The sequence below is a fragment of the Coregonus lavaretus genome, assembly GCF_964263955.1.
Source record: "Coregonus lavaretus genome assembly, chromosome: 18".
Taxonomy (NCBI): domain Eukaryota; kingdom Metazoa; phylum Chordata; class Actinopteri; order Salmoniformes; family Salmonidae; genus Coregonus; species Coregonus lavaretus.
The window spans coordinates 38752188-38768064 of NC_140005.1; positions in this window are offsets into that span (position 1 = coordinate 38752188).

The following is a 15877-nucleotide window of genomic DNA, read 5'->3' on the forward strand; positions in this document are numbered from 1 at the left end:
TACCCCATAATGTCAAAGTGGAATTATGTTTTACAACATTTTTACATAGTAACTAAAAATGAAAATCTGAAATGTCTTCAGTCAATAAGTATTCAACCTCTTTGTTATGGCAAGCCTAAATCATTTCAGGAGTAAACATTTGCTTAACAACTCATATAATAAGTTGCATGGACTCTCCCTGTGTGCAATAACAGTGTGTATCCTCTAAAGGTCTAAGCTGTTGGGCAAAAAACACAGTCAAAAAATGAATCATAAGGAATAAGGTTTTGAAGTGTCTGTCCTATGTCTAGGAGATATAAGGAAGCTCAGGAAATATATACCAGTCAAATGTTTGGACACACCTACTTATTTAAGGGTTTTTCTTTATTTTTACATTGTAGAATAATAGTGAAGACATCACAACTATGAAATAACACGTATGGAATCATGTAGTTACCAAAAAAGTGTTAAAAAAATATATTTTATATTTGAGATTCTTCAAAGTAGCCTTGATGGCTGCTTTGCACACTCTTGGCATTCTCTCAACCAGCTTCATGAGGAATGCTTTTCCAACAGTCTTGAAGGAGTTCTCACATATGCTGAGCACTTGTTGGCTGCTTTCACTTCACTCTGCGGTCCAACTCATCCCAAACCATCTCAATTGGGTTGAGGTCGGGTGATTGTGGAGGCCAGGTCATCTGATGCAAAACTCCATCACTCTCCTTGGTCAAATAGCCCTTACACAGCCTGGAGATGTGTTCTGGATCATTGTCCTGTTGAAAAACGAATGATAGTCCCACTAAGCGCAAACCAGATGGGATGGCGTATCACTGCAGAATGCTGTGGTAGCCATGCTGGTTAAGTGTGCTTTGAATTCTAAATAAATCACTGACAGTGTCACCAGCAAAGCACCTCCACACCATCACACCTCACGGTGCGAACCATACATGCGGAGATCATCCGTTCACCTATTCTGCATCTCACAAAGACACAGAGGTTGGAACCAAAAATCTCAGAGGACCAAAGGACAGATTTCCACCGGTCTAATGTCCATTGCTCATGTTTCTTGGCCCAAGCAAGTCTCTTCTTATTATTGGTGTCCTTTAGTAGTGGTTTCTTTGCAGCAATTCGACCATGAAGGCCTGATTCACGCAGTCTCCTCTGAACAGTTGATGTTGAGATGTGTCTGTTACTTGAACTCTGTGAAGCATGTATTTGGGTTGCAATCTGAGGTGCAGTTAACTCTAATGAACTTATCCTCTGCAGCAGAGGTAACTCTGGGTCTTCCTTTCCTGTGGCGGTCCTCATGAGAGCCAGTTCATCATAGCGCTTGATGGTTTTTGCAACTGCACTGGAAATGTTCCGGATTGACAGACCTTCATGTCTTAAAGTAATGATGGACTGTCGTTTCGCTTTGCTTATTTGAGCTGTTCTTGCCATAATATGGTATTTTACCAAATAGGGCTATCTTCTGTATACCACCCCTACCTTGTCACAACACAACTGATTGGCTCAAACGCATTAAGAAGGAAAGAAATTCCACATATTAACTTTTAACAAGGCATACCTGTTAATTGAAATGCATTCCAGGTGACTACCTCATGAAGCTGGTTGAGAGAATGCCAAGAGTGTTCAAAGCTGTCATCAAGGCAAAGGGTTGCTACTTTGAAGAATCTCAAAAAATATATATATTTAGATTTGTTTAACACTTTTTTGGTTACTACATGATTCCATATGTGTTATTTCATAGAATGTAGAAAATAGTAAAAATAAAGAAAAACCCTGGAATGAGTAGGTGTGTCCAAACTTTTGACTGGTACTGTATATATTTTTTACACATATTTAACCCCTTATTTTTGTTAGCACAAAACTACCTCCATGCTTCCATTCATTTGTATAGGTTACCTTCAGATATGTCCCAGAACACTTGCAAAACGGAGAACACAATCATGTCCGTGAGTCTCCCCTTTCCACAGTGGGGTCATATTAGTTTGTAGGCCAAACCGTTCGGACGCTACAGACGTTTTCGTGAGAAGACCGATGCTCATGGTCTGACAGATACAGCAGTAGCTCGGCCATCTTGGCGGAGGCCGACATTGGCATTTTTTTATTATGTTACTTAGATTGACGCACAGGTCCGTCAATAGACTCATAAGGATTTGAATATGATTTTTGAATGACTACCTAATCTCTGTACCCCACACATACAATTATCTTTAAGGTCCTTCAGTCGACCAGTGAATTTCAAACACAGATTCAACCACAAAGACCAGGGAGGTTTTCCAAAGAAGGTCACCTATTGGTAGATGGGTAAAACATTTAAAAACAGACATTGAATATCCCTTTGAGCATGGTGAAGTTATTAGTTACACTTTGGATGGTGTACCAATACACCCAGTCACTACAAAGATACAGGCATCCTTCCTAACTCAGTTGCTGGAGAGGAAGGAAACGCTCAGAGATTTCACCATGAGGCCAATCTGCAAAGAGCTTTACCTATGAAGCAGCCTACATGGCAGAATCCTGACTTATCAGCCTAGCTAGGACAATGCAGAGTTTTGGACTACTTTGAAAACTATGTTATTGGTCGAGGGCTGCAGGTTTTTGGGCTATTTCTAAATTGCACCACGTCCGCCATGGCATAAAAAAATATATACTAATTTCACTGTGTTGACTATCAGGCAGTGAGGCAAGCTGTTACTGAGCGAGTGAGGGAGTAAGGGAGTGGTGGGGAGGGACGAGGAGGGCTGGAGGGGTGTGTGCAATGTTGGGAAAGCTACTCTGATAATATAGTTTACTAAACTCAGGGCCGGCACCAGGACGAATCAGTTGGATGGGCATTTTATTTCCATAGGGGGGCACGTTTTTTTCATGGGACATCCTATGTGTGCATGTGCACACATTTTTTTAACACTATAATCGCTGGGCCTTGAGGGAACCCCCTTCAAGCTAAGGAGCAGTGTTAAACAAATCAAATAGCCACCCTTTGCCTTGATGACAGCTTTGCACACTCTTGGCATTCTCTCAACCAGTGCAACATTCTAACAGTGTAATTAATACATTTCATATATGCCATCGCAAAATAATAATTTGGTTGTGATTAGGAAGGTCTTAGGTAACATTAGAATACACAAATATATATATTTCAAATAACACTAAAGCATTTTCATTCGTTTATATTACTGTAGGATATATGTAAAAACAAAAAACACAAAATGTTCAATACATTTTATTTGTAGAGTACCTTTGTTATAACTATGAAACAGAAAGCATAGGTGTTGGAAAGCGGTAACAGCTTATGTTTATAACAACAAAATAAAACAAATACCCCAACCACCAAGACGCACAGTCAGCAAGATGCGCGGTCATCGTGTGGTGCCAGGATAACAACCTCTCCCTCAACGTGACCAAGACAAAGGAGATGATTGTGGACTACAGGAAAAAAAAGAGGACTGAGCACGCCCCCATTCTCATCGACGGGGCTGTAGTGGAACAGGTTGAGAGCTTCAAGTTCCTTGGTGTCCACATCACCAACGAACTATCATGGTCCAAACACACCAAGACAGTCGTGAAGAGGGCACAACAAAGCCTATTCCCCCTCAGGAGACTGAAAAGATTTGGCATGGGTCCTCAGATCCTCAAAAAATTCTACAGCTGCACCATCGAGAGCATCCTGACTGGTTGCATCACTGCCTGGAATGGCAACTGCTTGGCCTCCGACCGCAAGGCACTACAGAGGGTAGTGCGTATGGCCCTGTACATCACTGGGGCCAAGCTTCCTGCCATCCAGGATCTCTATACCAGGCGGTGTCAGAGGAAGGCCCTCAAAATTGTAAAAGACTCCAGCCACCCTAGTCATAGACTGTTCTCTCTGCTACCGCACGGCAAGCGGTACCGGACTGCCAAGTCTAGGTCCAAAAGACTTCTCAACAGCTTCTACCCCCAAGCCATAAGACTCCTGAACAGCTAATCATGGCTACCAGGACTATTTGCACTGCCCCCCCACCCCATCTTTTTACGCTGCTGCTACTCTGTTAATTATTTATGCATAGTCACTTTAACTCTACCCACATGTACATATTACTTCAACTACCTCAACTAGCCGATGCCCCCGCACATTGACTCTGCACCGGTACCCCCCTGTATATATAGCCTCCCTACTGTTATTTTATTTTACTTCTGCTCTTTTTTTTCTCAACACTTTTTAGTTCTTTTATTCTACTTTTTTATTAAAAATAAATGCACAGTTGGTTAAGGGCTGTAAGTAAGCATTACACTGTAATGTTGTATTCGGTGCATATGGCCAATAAAATTTGATTTGATTTGATTTGAAATGATGAAAACATCAGTAGCCTAAACATCATTATAAGTGCCAAATGTGCTTGATAAATAGTGAAAATCTGCACAAAAGCAATAATGGCATTATAATGAATATGTGTCGATATGACAGTAGTCAGAAATACACTATGTATACAAATGTATGTGGACACCCCTTCAAATTAGTGGATTTGGCTATTTCAGCTACACCCGTTGCTGACAGGTGTATAAAATCGAGCACACAGCCATGCAATCTCCATAGACAAATATTGACGGTAGAATGGCCCGTACTGAAGAGCTCAGTGACTTTCAACATGGTATCGTCATAGAATGCCACCTTTCCAACAAGTCAGTTCGTCAAATTTCTGCCCCGCTAGAGCTGCCCCGGTCAACTGTAAGTGCTGTTATTGTGAAGTGGAAACTTCTAGGAGCAGCAACAGCTCAGCCGGGAAGTGGTAGGCCACACAAGCTCACAGAACGGGACCACTGTGTGCTGAAGCACATAGTGCTTAAAAATCGTCTGTCCTCAGTTGCAATACACACTACCGAGTTCCAAACTGCCTCTGGAAGCAACGTCAGCACAAGAACTGTTCCTCGGGAGCTTCATGAAATGGGTTTCCATGGCCGAGCAGCTGCACACAAGCCTAAGATCACCACGCGCAATGCCAAGCATCGGGTGGAGTGGTGTAAAGCTCGCTGCCATTGGACTCTAGAGCAGTGGAAATGCGTTCTTTGGAGTGATGAATCGCGCTTCACCATCTGGCAGTCCGACGGACGAATCTGGGTTTGGCGGATGCCAGGAGAACGCTACCTGCCCCAATGCATAGTTGCAACTGTAACGTTTGGTGGAGGAGGAATAATGGTCTGGGGCTGTTTTTCATGGTTCGGGCTAGGCCCCTTAGTTCCAGTGAAGGGAAGCAAGCTACAACAACTCCATCAACACTGCACGTTTTGCAGAAATGAATGGCCAAATACCAATCGGAATAATGTAATTGTTTATTTCAAGGTATGTCGTAATTTTTCTGAACTGCCTGATCCGGGATTCATCCAATAACATTGAGTTTACCACAACAGTCACGGGCTTCATCAATAAGTGCATAAGAAGGTATCCCAACCAAAAACCTTGGTTTACAGGCAACATCTGCGCTGGGCTTAAGGCTAGAGCTACCGCTTACAATGAACGGGACATTGACATGGATGCATACAAGAAATCCCGCTACGACATCAAACATGCAAAAGGACAATATAGGAGGGAGGTTGAATCCTATTACACTGGCTATGATGCTCGTCGTATGTGGCAGGGCTTGCAAATGATAACGGATTCCAAATGGAAACCCAGCCGTGAGCTGCCCAGCAACGCAAAACTCCCAAACGAGCTAAATGCATTTTAGGGTCGCTTTGAGGAATATAACACTGTGCCTTGAGTGAAAACCCCTGCTTTTCCGGATGACTGTGTGATCTCGCTCTCCGTGGCCAATGTGAGCAAAACATTTAAACAGGTTTACAGTGCATTCGGAAAGTATTGAGACCCCTTGACTTTTTCAACATTTTGTTAAGTTACAGTCTTATTCTAAAATGTATTACATACTTTTTCAATCTACACACAATACCCCATAACGATAAGGAAAAAACAGGTTTCTAGACATTTTTGCTAATTTATTTTTTTTTAAAAACGGAAATATCACATTTACATAAGTATTCAGACCCTTTACTCAGTACCTTGTTGAAGCACCTTTGGCAACGAGTCTTCTTGAGTATGACGCTACAAGCTTGGCACACCTGTATTTGGGGAGTTTCTCCCATTCTTCTCTGCAGATCCTCTCAAGCTCTGTCAGGTTGGATGGGGAGCGTCACTGCACAGCTATTTTCAGGTCTCTCCAGAGATGTTCGATCAGGTTCAAGTCCGGGCTCTGGCTGGGCCACTCAAGGACATTCAGAGACTTGTCCCGAAGCCACTTCTGCGTTGTCTTGGCTGTGTGCTTAGTGTCATTGTCCTGTTGGAAGGTGAACCTTCGCCCCAGTCTGAGGTCCTGAGCACTCTGGAGCAGGTTTTAATCAAGGATCTCTCTGTACTTTGCTCTGTTCATCTTTCCCTCGTTCCTGACTAGTCTCCCAGTCCCTGCCGCTAACAAACATCCCCACAGCATGATGCTGCCACCACCATGCTTCACCGTAGGGATGGTGCCAGGTTTCCTCCAGACGTGACGCTTGGCATTCAGGCCAAAGAATTCAATCTTGGTTTCATCAGACCAGAGAATCTTGTTTCCCTGACCCAGTCTGTAATACCTACATGTTTCAAGCAGACCACCATAGTCCCTGTGCCCAAAAATGCCAAGGTGACCTGCCTAAATGACTACCGCCCCGTAGCACTCACATTTGTAGCCATGAAATGCTTTGAAAGGCTGGTCATTACTCACGTCAACACCATCATCCCATAAACCCTGTGTCCACTCCAATTCGCCTACCGCCCCAACAGATCCACGGACAACACAATCTCTATTGCACTCCACACTGCCCTTTCCCACCTGGACAAAAGGAACACCTACGTGAGCATGCTGTTCATTGACTACAGCTCAGCATTTGACACCATAGTTCTCTCCAAACTCATCACTAAGCTAAGAACCATGGGACTGAACACCTCCCTCTGCAACTGGATCCTGGACTTCCTGACGGGTGGCCCCCAGGTGGTGAGGATAGAGAACAACACATTTGCCACGCTGACCCTCAACATGGGGGCCCCTCAGGGGTGCGTGCTTAGTCCCCTCTTCTACTCCCTGTTCACCCACAACTGTGCGGCCATGCACGACTCCCAACACCATCATTAAAGTTTGCAGACGACATGATGGTGGTAGGCCTGATCACAGACGACTACAGGAAAAGGAGGGCCGAGCACGCCCCCATTCACATCGACAGGACTTTAGTGGAGAAGGTCAAGAGCTTCAAGTTCCTTGGTGTCCACATCACTAAGGAACTATCATGGTCCAAACACACCAACACAGTTGTGAGGAGGGCACGACAACGCCTCTTCCCCCTCAGGAGGCTGAAAAGATTTGGCATGGGTCCTCAGATCCTCAAAAAGGTCTGGGACCAAAAGGCTCCTTAACTGCTTCTACACCCAAGCTATAAGACTGCTGAACAGTTAATCAAATGGCTACCCAGACCATTTGCATTGACCCCATTATTTTATTCTTATCTATTGCACTGACTCTCTTGCTCAGGCGCGATGTACACTCACTGGACCAACCACACACCCACACATACTACACTGACACTCCAACACACACACAAACACATACAGTGCCTTGCAAAAGTGTTCATCCCCCTTGGCGTTTTTCCTATTTTGTTGCATTACAACCTGTAATTTAAATGGATTTTTATTTGGATTTCATGTAATGGACATACACAAAATAGTCCAAATTGGTGAAGTGAAATGAAAATAATTTCAAATAATTCTAAAAAATGTATAACGGAAAAGTGGTGCGTGCATATGTATTCACTGCCTTTGCTATGAAGCCCCTAAATAAGATCTGGTGCAAGTCACAGATCTTATTTAGGAGTCACATAATTAGTTAAATAAAGTCCACCTGTGTGCAATCTAAGTGTCACATGATCTGTCACATGATCTCAGTATATATACACCTGTTCTGAAAGACCCCAGAGTCTGCAACGCCACTAAGCAAGGGGCACCACCAAGCAAGCTGCACCATGAAGACCAAGGAGCTCTCCAAACAGGTCAGGGACAAAGTTGTGGAGAAGTACAGATCAGGGTTGGTTTATAAAAAAATATCAGAAACTTTGAACATCCCACGGAGCACCATTAAATCCATTATTTTAAAAATGGAAAGAATATGGCACCACAACAAACCTGCCAAATGAGGGCCGCCCACCAAAACTCACGGACCAGGCAAGGAGGGCATTAATCAGAGAGGCAACAGACACCAAAGATAACCCTAAAGGAGCTGCAAAGCTCCACAGCGGAGATTGCAATATCTGTCCATAGGACAACTTTAAGCCGTACACTCCACAGAGCTGGGCTTTATGGAAGAGTGGCCAGAGAAAAGCCATTGCTTAAAGAAAAAAATAAGCAAACACGTTTGGTGTTCGCCGAAAGGCATGTGGAAGACTCCCCCAAACATATGGAAGAAGGTACTCTGGTCAGATGAGACTAAAATTTAGCTTTTTGGCCATCAAGGAAAAGCTACACCTCTCATTATTTTTATTTTATTTTTTTCACCTTTATTTAACCAGGTAAGCCAGTTGAGAACCGGTTCTCATTTACAACTGCGACCTGGCCAAGATAAAGCAAAGTAGTGCAATAAAAACAACACAGAGTTACATATGGGGTAAAAAAAACATAAAGTCAGAAATACAACAGAAAATATATATACAGTGTGTGCAAATGTATCAAGTTATGGAGGTAAGGCAATAAATAGGCTATAGTGCAGAATAATTACAATAGTATTAACACTGGAATGCTAGATGTGCAAGAGATGATGTGCAAATAGAGATACTGGGGTGCAAAAGAGCAAAATAAATAACAATATAGGGATGAGGTAGTTGGGTGGGCTAATTTCAGATGGGCTGTGTACAGGTGCAGTGATCGGTAAGGTGCTCTGACAACTGATGCTTAAAGTTATTGAGGGAGATAAGAGTCTCCAGCTTCAGAGATTTTTGCAATTCGTTCCAGTCATTGGCAGCAGAGAACTGGAAGGAATGGCGGCCAAAGGAGGTGTTGGCTTTGGGAATGACCAGTGAGATATACCTGCTGGAGCGCAGACTACGGGTGGGTGCTGCTATGGTGACCAATGAGCTAAGATAAGGCGGGGATTTGCCTAGCAGTGATTTATAGATGGCCTGGAGCCAGTGGGTTTGACGACGAACATGTAGTGAGGACCAGCCAACAAGAGCGTACAGGTCACAGTGGTGGGTAGTGTATGGGGCTTTGGAGACAAAACGGATGGCACTGTGATAGACTACATCCAATTTGCTGAGTAGAGTGTTGGAGGCTATTTTGTAAATGACATCGCCGAAGTCAAGGATCGGTAGGATAGTCAGTTTTACGAGGGCATGTTTGGCAGCATGAGTGAAGGAGGCTTTGTTGCGAAATAGGAAGCCGATTCTAGATTTAACTTTGGATTGGAGATTCTTTATGTGAGTCTGGAAGTTGAGTTTACAGTCTAACCAGACACCTAGATATTTGTAGTTGTCCACATACTCTAGGTCAGACCCGTCGAGAGTGGTGATTCTAGTCGGGTGGGCGGGTGCTAGCAGCGTTCGATTGAAAAGCATGCATTTAGTTTTACTAGTGTTTAAGAGCAGTTGAAGGCTACTGAAGGATTGTTGTATGGCATTGAAGCTCGTTTGGAGGTTTGTTAACACAGTGTCCAATGAAGGGCCAGATGTATACAAAATGGTGTCGTCTGCGTAGAGGTGGATCTGAGAGTCACCAGCAGCAAGAGCGACATCATTGATATACACGGAGAAAAGTGTCGGCCCAAGAATTGAACCCTGTGGCACCCCCATAGAGACTGCCATAGGTCCAGACAACAGGCCCTCCGATTTGACACACTGAACTCTATCTGAGAAGTAGTTGGTGAACCAGGCGAGGCAGTCATTTGAGAAACCAAGGCTATTTAGTCTGCCAATAAGAATGCGGTGGTTGACAGAGTCGAAAGCCTTGGCCAGGTCGATGAAGACGGCTGCACAGTACTGTCTATTATCAATCGTGGTTATAATATCGTTTAGGACCTTGAGCGTGGCTGAAGTGCACCCGTGACCAGCTCGGAAACCGGATTGCATAGCAGAGAAGGTACGGTGGTATTCGAAATGGTCGGTGATCTCTTTGTTAACTTGGCTTTCGAATACTTTCGAAAGGCAGGGCAGGATGGATATAGGTCTGTAGCAGTTTGGATCTAGAGTGTCACCCCCTTTGAAGAGGGGGATGACCGCGGCAGCTTTCCAATCTCTGGGGATCTCAGACGTTATGAAAGAGAGGTTGAACAGACTAGTAATAGGGGTTGCGACAATTTCGGCGGCTAGTTTTAGAAAGAAAGGGTCCAGATTGTCTAGCCCAGCTGATTTGTAGGGGTCCAGATTTTGCAGCGCTTTCAAAACATCAGCTGTCTGAATTTGTGTGAAGGAGAAGCGGGGGGGGCATGGGCAAGTTGCAGCAGAGGGTGCAGAGTTGGTGGCCGGGTTAGTGGTAGCCAGATGGAAAGCATGGCCAGCTGTAGCAAAATGCTTGTTGAAATTCTTGATTATTGTAGATTTATCGGTGGTGATAGTGTTTCCTAGCCTCAGTGCAGTGGGCAGCTGGGAGGAAGTGCTCTTATTCTCCATGGACTTTACAGTATCCCAAAACTTTTTGGAGTTAGTGCTACAGGATGCAAATTTCTGTTTGAAAAAGTTAGCCTTTGCTTTCCTGACTGCTTGTGTATATTGGTTCCTAACTTCCCTGAAAAGTTGCATATCGCGGGGGCTATTTGATGCTAATGCTGTACGCCACAGGATGTTTTTGTGCTGGTCAAGGGCAGTCAAGTCTGAGGAGAACCAGGGGCTATATCGGTTCTTAGTTCTGTATTTTTTGAATGGGGCATGTTTATTTAAGATTGAGAGGAAATTACTTTTAAGGAACAACCAGGCATCCTCTACTGACGGAATGAGATCTATATCCATCCAGGATACCTGGGCCAGGTCAATTAGGAAGGCCTCCTCGCTAAAGTGTTTTAGGGAGCGTTTGACAGTGATGAGGGGTGGTCGTTTGACCGCAGACCCGTTACGGACGCAGGCAATAAGGCAGTGATCGCTGAGATCCTGGTTGAAGACAGCTGAGGTGTATTTAGAGGGTATGTTAGTCAGGATGATATCTATGAGGGTACCCATGTTTAAGGATTTAGGGTTGTACCTGGTAGGTTCGTTGATAATTTGCGTGAGGTTGAGGGCATCTAGCTTGGATTGTAGGATGGCTGGGGTATTAAGCATATCCCAATTTAGGTCACCAAGCAGTACAAACTCAGAGGATAAATGGGGGGCAATCAATTCACATATGGTGTCCAGGGCACAGCTGGGGGCTGAGGGGGGTCTGTAGCAAGCGGCAACAGTGAGAGACTTATTTCTGGAAAGGCGGATTTTTAGAAGTAGAAGCTCAAACTGTTTGGGCACAGACCTGGATAGTATGATAGAGCTCTGCAGGCTATCTCTACAGTAGATTGCAACTCCACCCCCTTTGGCAGTTCTATCTAGACGGAAAATGTTATAGTTGGGGATGGAAATTTCAGAATTTTTAGTGGCCTTCCTGAGCCAGGATTCAGACACTGCTAGAACATCAGGGTTGGCAGAGTGTGCTAACGCAGTGAATAACTCAAACTTAGGAAGTAGACTTCTGATATTTATGTGCAAGAAACCAAGACTTTTGCGATTACAGAAGTCATCAAATGATAGCTCCTGGGGAGTAGGAGTGATACTGGGGGCTACAGGCCCTGGGTTAGCCTCTACATCACCAGAGGAACAGAGGAGGACTAGAATAAGGATACGGCTAAAGGCTTTAAGAACTGGTCTTCTAGTGCGTTGGGTACATAGAATAAAGGGGGCAGATTTCCGGGTGTTATAGAAAAGATTCAGGGCATTATGTACAGACAAGGATATGGAAGGATATGAGTAAAGTGGAGGTAAACCTAAGCGTTGGGTAACAATGAAAGAGATAGTATCTCTAGAGGCATCAATTGAGTCTGTCTCTGAGTGTATGGGCGGAGGGACAAAGGAGCTAACTAAGGCAGGTTTAGCTAGGCTGGGGGGTCTACAGTGATATAGTACAATTAGAAATAACCGAAACAACAATAAACTAACCATGTTTGGGCTGAGGCTAAACATAAACAGGGTGTAGTACCGTAAAAAGGAACAGTCCAGCAGATATCAGCTGTATAGCTGAGTTATCATAAGGTCCGGTGGTGAAGCGCTAGTGAGTAAGAGGCCACGGCTAGCGTGTGCTACGTCCGTTTTGTTGTAGCCAGCTGGTAGCGATGAATCCGGAGTTAAAGGTCCAGAGAATCAGTGATTCCGGCAGAAAAACTGATATGTTCTGGGTCGATAACGCGCTGTGCAGACTTGCCGAATATCCGGTGATCAATGTCCAGTGATTAAAATTAATCCCGCGGAAAAAATCCAATGATCTGGGTGAAACACCGCTAGCTGTGGCTAATAGCAAGTAGCTAGTTAGCTGGCTAGCTAGTTTCAACTGGAGATTCTAGATTCTAGATAAAAGGTAAGTCAATAATAGAATCCGTTCCACATTGAGTGAGGCGGGTTGCAGGAAAGTATATTTTTCATCACCCCGAGAACACCATCCCCACAGTGAAGCATGGTGGTGGCAGCATCATGCTGTGGGGATATTTTTCATCGGCAGGGACTGGGAAACTGGTCAGAATGGAAGGAATGATGGATGGTGCTAAATACAGGGAAATTCTGGAGGGAAACCTATTTCAGTCTTCCAGAGATTTGAGACTGGGACGGAGTTTCACCTTCCAGCAGGACAATGACCCTAAGCATACTGCTAAAGCAACTTTCGAGTGGTTTAAGGGGTAACATTTAAATGTCTTGGAATGGCCTAGTCAAAGCCCAGACCTCAATCCAATTGAGAATCTGTGGTATGACTTAAAGATTGCTGTACACCAGCGGAACCCATCCAATTTGAAGGAGCTGGAGCAGTTTTGCCTTGAAGAATGGGCAAAAATCCCAGTGGCTAGATGTGCCAAGGTTATAGAGACATACCCTCAAGAGAAATATTTTGCATCTTCAAAGTGGTAGGCATGTTGTGTAAATCAAATGATACAAACCCCCCAGAAAATCAATTTTAATTCCAGGTTGTAAGGTAACAAAATAGGAAAAATGCCAAGTGGAGTGAATACTTTCGCAAGCCACTGTCTTCCTTCACACTCTTCACACATGCTGCTGCTACTCTTATTTTTTTATCTCCTCGTTGTTGGTTAAGGGCTCGTAAGTAAGCATTTCGCCGTAAGCATTTCACCTGTTGTATTCGGCGCATGTGACAAGTAAAATTTGATGCGATTAAATTTTTTCTTGAGAGAGAGTGCTGCAGGCAGAGCAGGCAGCTGAGTGAGTGAGTGAGAGGAGAGCAGCGCCAGCACGTAATGACATGCTGTGGGAAAAACATGTGGCTAGTTTTCAGTGTCCGTGCTATCTGGAATCCTTCGGACGTCCACCCAAAAAATATTGTCACATACACCAGATAGTTGCAGTAATATATATATATATATATATATATATATATATATATATATATATATATATATTTGTTTTATTGTCACATTCACCAGAGAGTTGCAGTGAAATGTGTTGTTTTACAGGGTCAGCCATAGTAATACCGCACCCCTGTACCAAATTAGGGTTAAGTGCCTTGCTCCAAAACACATCGACATATTTTTCACTTTCGGTATCCGAACCAGCAATGTTTTGGATACTGGCCCAACACTAACTAGCTAGGACCAGTACACTTCCTGCAGAAGGCGGAATAGGTAGCTAGCTAGCTAGCACACCGGGAGACAGTGTACTTCACCCCCGCCTGTCGAGCACTGTTTTCCCACAGTTCTGTTAACGATGACAAGGACAGGTGTTCTCCAGGCGGGAGCGAATGACACTGTGTGCTAGCTACGCTAGCTAGTTAGCTAGGAGAACTCCGGTACGCAGCAGAAGGGAGGCGAGTGCAACACAGGTAGCTATCTAGCTAGGAAATGTCCTTTGCTCCCCAAAACTCAGATAATTTTATTTATTTATTTCTTCTTCTTCTTTAAATTTGTATTGGCTGATCGCAACCAACGGAAAGGTGCATACACCGCCACCTACTGTGAGGCTATTGCTCTTATGTAGCCCTTAGTTTCTGCCTACTGTTCTGGAGTGTAAATTCATTACACTTTGTGACACAAAAGGTAAGGGGAAAAGGGAATAAAAAATGCCCTACCAACTACCCCTGCACCCATTAAAACTTCACCACTATTCCACTACTTGGCTCTATCTGATCCTACACCAGGCCGGCTTTCTGGGAGGACGGGACACTATCGTTCAACACACCTTGTAAATCCTCTGCAGTAAATTCTCGTACACCCAAGTACTTCTCTGCAGCTGCCACCACAACATCAATTTTCTGTGATTTATGTTCCTTTCTGCCGTACAGTTGATATCCATGGCTATGAACGCTAAGAAACCAACCTTACTGAAGTACATGTTATTCCTATCACTCTCTATTGGTCTCGGCCTACTCACAGGGATCCTCTTAGGGTCCCTCACCCTGGACCCATCTTCCTCTACTACTCTCACAGCCTCAGCATACAACCACCTCTGTACTACTCTGATCCTGGCAATCTCAACCTGCCTTTCTCTCGGACACTTTTGATCTCCAGCACAATGCGTATCAATACAGTTAACATACACAGCTTTTTCCACCGATACTACACATTTCTTTGTCTCATGCCCTCCTGCACACTTTTCACATCCAGGAAACTACACACTACTGCAACATGACCATACGTTTTTAAAATAATAAACTGCTGTAACATGACCATAAGCATAGTTTTGTATTTTATTTTGTATCTTTATCTTAACTCTGCATTGTTGGAAAAGGACCCGTAAGTAAGCATTTCACTGTTAGTCTACACCTGTTGTTTACGAAGCATGTGACAAATACAATTTGATTTGATTTGAGCTTGGCACCTTAAACACTGTAATGGGTGCGGGACAAAAGCTCTCAAGGGATTAATGACACATCCTAACTTGACGTTGGTGGGTAAAGACTCTGCATCAAAACTCAGCAGGACAGACAGTGGGTGTTTCTCAATATGCATAATACCATGCTCCACACTCTAATTCTCTGAGGACGTTCTCTTGAGTACATTCTTGTGAGGATGAGAGTGTGGAAAACGCATAAAACATTACATTTGAGATTACATTACTCTCCCCCTACTGTATTACCTCACACTGCACCTCTCCGTTCACTGAACGTTCTTCCAGACAGGACATTGGCAACAATAGAGACTAAACAAGATATACACAAAGCAAACATTTTACTTCATAATTATCAGATAGCTATCTGTGAATTGAAATAATCTAGCTGGAAAGCTAGTTAAACAGGCAGAAATGACCTAAAACTAATGTCTTTGTGTGTAGCTAGTTACCAATTATTTGTGACTATCTAGAAGCAGCAGTAGCTAGTTCAGATTTTCTATGTGATTGCATCATAGTTTTGTGCATACTTTCTTTTATATATATTTTTTAACCCCCCTTTTAGATTTCTTCTCATCACTGCAACTCCCCAACTGGCTCGGGAGAGACAAAGGCAGAGTCATGCGACCTCCGAAACATGACCCGCCTAACCACGCTCCTTAACACCCACCAGCTTAACCCAGAAGCCAGCCGCACCAATGTGTTGGAGGAAACACTGTTCAATTGGCGACTGGGGTCAGCCTGCAGGCACCTGACCCGCCACAAAGAGTTGCTAGGGTGTGTCAAAGTTGTGTCAATTCAAATCTGGCATTAGGAACAAAAGAGGTCAACACGACTTCTAAGATATACT